The sequence below is a fragment of the Schistocerca cancellata genome, chromosome 1 (genome assembly GCF_023864275.1).
Source record: "Schistocerca cancellata isolate TAMUIC-IGC-003103 chromosome 1, iqSchCanc2.1, whole genome shotgun sequence".
Classification (NCBI taxonomy): domain Eukaryota; kingdom Metazoa; phylum Arthropoda; class Insecta; order Orthoptera; family Acrididae; genus Schistocerca; species Schistocerca cancellata.
The window spans coordinates 1,200,492,743-1,200,498,489 of record NC_064626.1 but is presented as its reverse complement, the minus strand read 5'-3'; positions in this window follow the sequence as shown (position 1 = coordinate 1,200,498,489).

Below are 5,747 nucleotides of genomic sequence, written 5' to 3'. Positions count from 1 at the left end.
CGTCGAGAAAGTTTGCCACTTTTCTGCAACGTGGCTGATAACATTGCCATATGGTCGGAAGGCGTCATTGGCAACTTCCCCTGGGACCTCGAAGGGGAGCTCAAAAACCTTTACAGTCCTTAGCCCCATGCCTGCATGATCCACCGTCACTGCACCGATATGCCCGTCAGAATGTTTCAGTCTGAGCGAGTATTTAGACACCACTGTCGCGCAGACCTCTGCACTGGTCATTTTGACATAAAACACTCTCGCCGTTATAGAAAAATGTATTCCGACGAGAGTCGCCCGATCTACGTATGAACTGTTCTATTTCATAGGCTCGAGGACGCGCGTGATCTGGTTGGAAAGTAATTTTGATCGTATCGTGGCACCATGTGTGCGCCACAGTCGCACTGAACTTGGAACAAATACAATTCGCCCCGCGGGAAGGTAAACACAAGCAAGCGCTCACGGTCGCGCACGGCGGGGCGCAGCGGACGTCCTCGCCCCACCGCAGCCGAAAGCAGACTGACAATCCGTCGCGCTGACCACTCAGCTGCCGGGGGCGGACCTCACTACTGGTGAGTAAACAGTTGATACGTAACGACTATGGATGGGAAACGGCGTCAGTACGCGCCGGTTTCGACTCCCGGGCAAACAAAACAAATTGTACCCTCATCTCATGTTGATACAGCTCGCTGCTGGTAAATAAATTCGTTTTCCAAAATCTGATTTTACTTAGTTAATACTCCGATAACGTGCTGGGTAGCATATCATAGCATTCCAATTTTCAGCACATGCATACTTGGTTACTTATGAAGGAAAGTATATTAAAAGTCTTTCGTGGTTAGTTAACAGGGCGATAATTTTTTTGATGTAGTAGAAATAATTTCGTCATTTCGTTTCAAGTTCAGATGTGTTATATAATACTGGTGAAAACATTTATATTTGACGTCTCTTTACGGTTAGTCAGCAATGATGATCGTTGCCTTGATCAAGTCCCGGGCAGGTGCGAAAGTGTATTTTAGTTAGTTGTGGCTACGTCTGCTGGGTTTCTGTCCAGATGCAGAATAAAAAATTTCGTCATGTCATTTATAGTTCAAACATGTGGGCAAATAGAATGACATTTTCACTCTGCAGCGGAGTGTGCGCTGATATGAAACTTCCTGGCAGATTAAAACTGTGTGCCGGACCAAGACTCGAACTCGGGACCTTTGCCTTTCGCGGGCAAGTGCTCTACCAACTGAGCTACCGAAGCACGACTTAATCTGCCAGGAAGTTTCATATCAGCGCACACTCCGCTGCAGAGTGAAAATCTCACTCTGGAAACATCCCCCAGGCTGTGGCTAAGCCATGTCTCCGCAATATCCTTTCTTTCAGGAGTGCTAGTTCTGCAAGGTCCGCAGGAGAGCTTCTGTAAAGTTTGGAAGGTAGGAGACGAGGTACTGGCAGAAGTAAAGCTGTGAGTGCCGGGCGTGAGTCGTGCTTCGGTAGCTCAGTTGGTAGAGCACTTGCCCGCGAAAGGCAAAGGTCCCGAGTTCGAGTCTCGGTCCGCCACACAGTTTTAATCTGCCAGGAAATTTCATGTGGGCAAATAATTCTTCATGAATAATTAGTACAGTGACGTTACTGATTATACTCCATTAATATTGCGGTTTCTATAGAGCCTAAAACCAGTCGTCACAGGGACATTTAGCAGATGCGGGAAAATCGTATACAAAGGAAAAATACTTCGAACTGTCATAGACCTTTATTAGTCCAGACATTGTGTCAGAATATCTTGTTCATGCAAACATTTACTTTGTTTAAGTATTGCTACATAGTTTATGTGCCATAGTTAGTTGTTTTAGTTGTAATGAGATGGTAATGCTTTTGAAGGTCATTGTAACCTGTACAAGCGTTAGAGACTGTTCATCTCTAATTACGTGTTTTTCTAGTTTTTGCAGTATCATGGTGTAATATTACATCGCACTGATTGCCTTAAAGAACAGTGTTGTCTAGCGGACTCTCGTGGTATCCATTTTGAATAGTCGAACGACTGTACCGCAAAGCGATTAGAGGACCCGCTAGACAGCTACGTTATGTTGGTTTCATGCAAGTCAGACGGATCACGATTCAGGTCGTTTAGATACTTTTGCGCATGATAGTACATGTAGATTTGGTTGAAAGACATGATATCTGATTTAGTGAGCACTTTTTCACAATTCTATGCAAGAACAGCATTATGGTATGTTAAATATTTTTCAGAGTATATCGAATTGAAAAGCTTAGCTGAACCGCCCTGTTTATGTCCCTTTTATCTTGAACACCTCAAATAACTTTCGGCCAGACGCAAAACAAAAAGATCTGTTCAAAAACATTTAGTAATCGCGAAAGCGTTACGGAAATGATATATAAACTCCAGTGGGAGACTCTGCAGGAGAGACGCTCAGTAGCTCGGTACGGGCTTTTGTTGAAGTTTCGAGAATATACCTTCACCGAAGAGTCAAGCAGTATATTGCTCCCTCCTACGTATATCTCGCGAAGAGACCATGATGATAAAATCAGAGAGATTAGAGCCCACACAGAGGCATACCGACAATCCTTCTTTCCACGAGCAATACGAGACTGGAATAGAAGGGAGAACCGATAGAGGTACTCAAGGTACCCTCCGCCACACACCGTCAGGTGGCTTGGGGAGTATGGATGTAGATGTAGATGTAGATGTTATTAAAGCTGTAGCACACAACTGACTTTCACCCTCCTATACTACCCTGCAGTGAACGTACAAAGTAAACATAACTCGTCCACTTGCTGCAGTTGATAAACAAATGGAAACATAAGAAGAATGCACACCAGCCGTTCAGTCAATCGGGGTCGATTGAAAGTTTTTATAACTACAATGTACACCAAACAAGGGAAAGTATAAATGCTAATCGTCTGTAGAGAATGTAAGTTAGCAGAACAGTAATGTCGGACATGTATTTTCCATGGGTCTCCAGTTGTTATTTGGGATGGTAAAAATAAATAGGAATTCCTGTATAGAAATATAAGGTATTAATGTCCTCTGACACACACCTATGAAAATCAAAATACAGTCAATGACAAAAACACCTCAGACACATTACTATGCCTAACTGGTGTAGGCAAACCGTTGGCATTTAAAACAGGTTCCAGTCGTCTCGAAATGGATAAATATAGGTCTCTTATGGTTTTCAGGGAAATCTTATACCATACTTCCTGCAAAATAGTACCTCCTTCAGGTAACGAAGACGGAAGACGAATTAGACCGCAACGACACAATTATATTGATGTCTAGTGACTGTGATGACCAGGAGATACGCAACAATTTACACTACTGACCATTAAAATTGCTACACCACGAAGATGACGTGCTACAGACGCGAAATTTATCCAACAGGAAGAAGATGCTGTGATATGCAAATGATTGGCTTTTCAGAGCATTCACATAAGTTTGGCGTCGGTGGCGACACCTACAACGTGCTGACATGAGAAGAGTTTTCAACCGATTTCTCATACACAAACAGCAGTTAACCAGCGTTGCATGGTGAAACGTTGTTGTGATGCCTCCTGTCGACATTTCTGCTCACGTTGGTCGAGATCCAATGACTGTTAGCAGAATATGGAATCGGTGGGTTCAGGAGGGTAATACGGAACGCCGTGCTGGATCATAACGGCTTCGTATCATTAGCAGTCGACATGACAGGCATCCTATCCGCATGGCTGTAACGGATCGTGCAGCCACATCGCGATTCCTGAGTCAACAGATGGGGACGTTTGCAAGACAACAACTATCTGCACGAACAGTTCGATGACCTGTGCAGTAGCATGGACTATCAGCTCGGAGACCATGGCTGCAGTTACCCTTGACGCTGCATCACAAACAAGAGCGCCTGCGATGGTGTACTCAACGACGAACCTGGGCTCACGAATGGCAAAACGTCATTTTTTCGGATTAATCTAGGTTCTGTTTACAGCATCATGATGGTCGCATCCGTGTTTGGCGACATCGCGGTGAACGCGCGTTGGTAGCATGTATTCGTCATCGCCATACTGGCGTATCACCTGGCGTGATGTTATGGGGTGCCATATGTTACACGTCTCGGTCACCTCTTGTTCGCATTGATGGCACTTTGAACAGTGGACGTTACATTTCAGATGTGTTATGACCCGTGGCTCTACCCTTCATTCGATCCCTGCTAAACCGTACATTTCAGCAGGATAATGCGCGACCGCATGTTGCAGGTCCTGTACGGGCCTTTCGGGGTACAGAAAATGTTGGCTGCTGCCATGGCCATCACGTTCTCCAGATCTCTCACCAATTGAAAACGTCTGGTCAATGGTGGCCGAGCAACTGGCTCGTCACAATACGCCAGTCACTACTCTTGATGAATTGTGGTATCGTGTTGAAGCTGCATGGGCATCCAACGCCATCCAAGCTCTGTTTGACTCAATGCCCAGGCGTATCAAGGCCGTTATTACGGCCAGAGGTGGTTGTTCTGGGTACTGATGTCTCAGGATCTATGCATCCAAATTGCGTGAAAATGTAATCACATGTCAGTTCTAGTATAATATATTTTTCCAATGAATACCCGTTTATCGTCTGCATTATTTCTTGGTGTAGCAGTTTTAATGGCCAGTAGTGTATCTTTGTGCTCACTAAATCAGTTCTGGACGGTGCAAGCCGTGTGAACAGGGTCTCTGCCGTCTTAGAACACATCGTCACCATTGTGAAACTAGCGTTCTATCATGGACGTGATCAGCCCATGTAATACTTGGCAGTAATGTGACTTGCCAAGTAATCATGACGCTCATGGAATACCACGATATGGCTTCCCACATCATCGCCGAACCCCCACCATGTTTCATTCTTGAGATGGTAATTTGGTCAGAAGTAGGGAACAGTGTGAAGCAAGACATCCGTCCAAATGACATTCTTCCATTGCTCTATAGCGCGGGTTTTGTGGTTTCGGCACCTGTTACGGACATTTGCATCACTCATGAGTGGTTTTGGAATTCCAGCTAGCCCTGAGATTCCATGCTTATTGAGCTCACTTCGTACTGTTTTGTTGCTGACTGGGTTCGCAGGTGCGACACTGAGCGACTTTTTCAGCTGTCGTCCTCTTGTTTTTCGTCTCAGTCTGAGGCGTAGCGCCGTATACCGATCCTGCCTTGGAGATGGTTAAATGGGAGATGTGTCTCAAAGCTGGATAGTGACAGATGGTGACGCGAGACTGGACGCGCACGTAGTTTATGTATCAGCCGATAGAGGACAGTATTGGATAGGGGACTGTGATTTAGTTACGATTGTGCCCACTAGAGTGCACTAAAGTAATAAAATGTTTTTCATAAACCGTTCTACTATTTTCATAAAGTGTTATCATGTCTTTTTGTGTATGTAAAATGTTATAAATGTGTTTTAGCAGTATGAATGATGCGTGAGTGTGGTTTGAGGTTAATATGAAGATAATTGTTTAACGAGTTATGTAGTGGGATTTAGTGTGGGAACATTTCGAAGAAGTTCCCACACAAAAAAAGGGGATTTTCGTAGAATGGATTTGTAAAGTAAGTATATGGTAAAGGGGAAGTTAATTCAGGTATAAATAACAAAACTTCAGCATATTAGATAATTACGTTGGTAAAAAGTGCAGTCGTTAGGTTCACTATTTTCACTATTTTCCGATTGGTTATTGATGAAAAGTGCGCACTGACGCGGGAGAATGTTGTTTTGCTATTGGCTGTTGAGTAAACTGACCAATGGTAAAGCA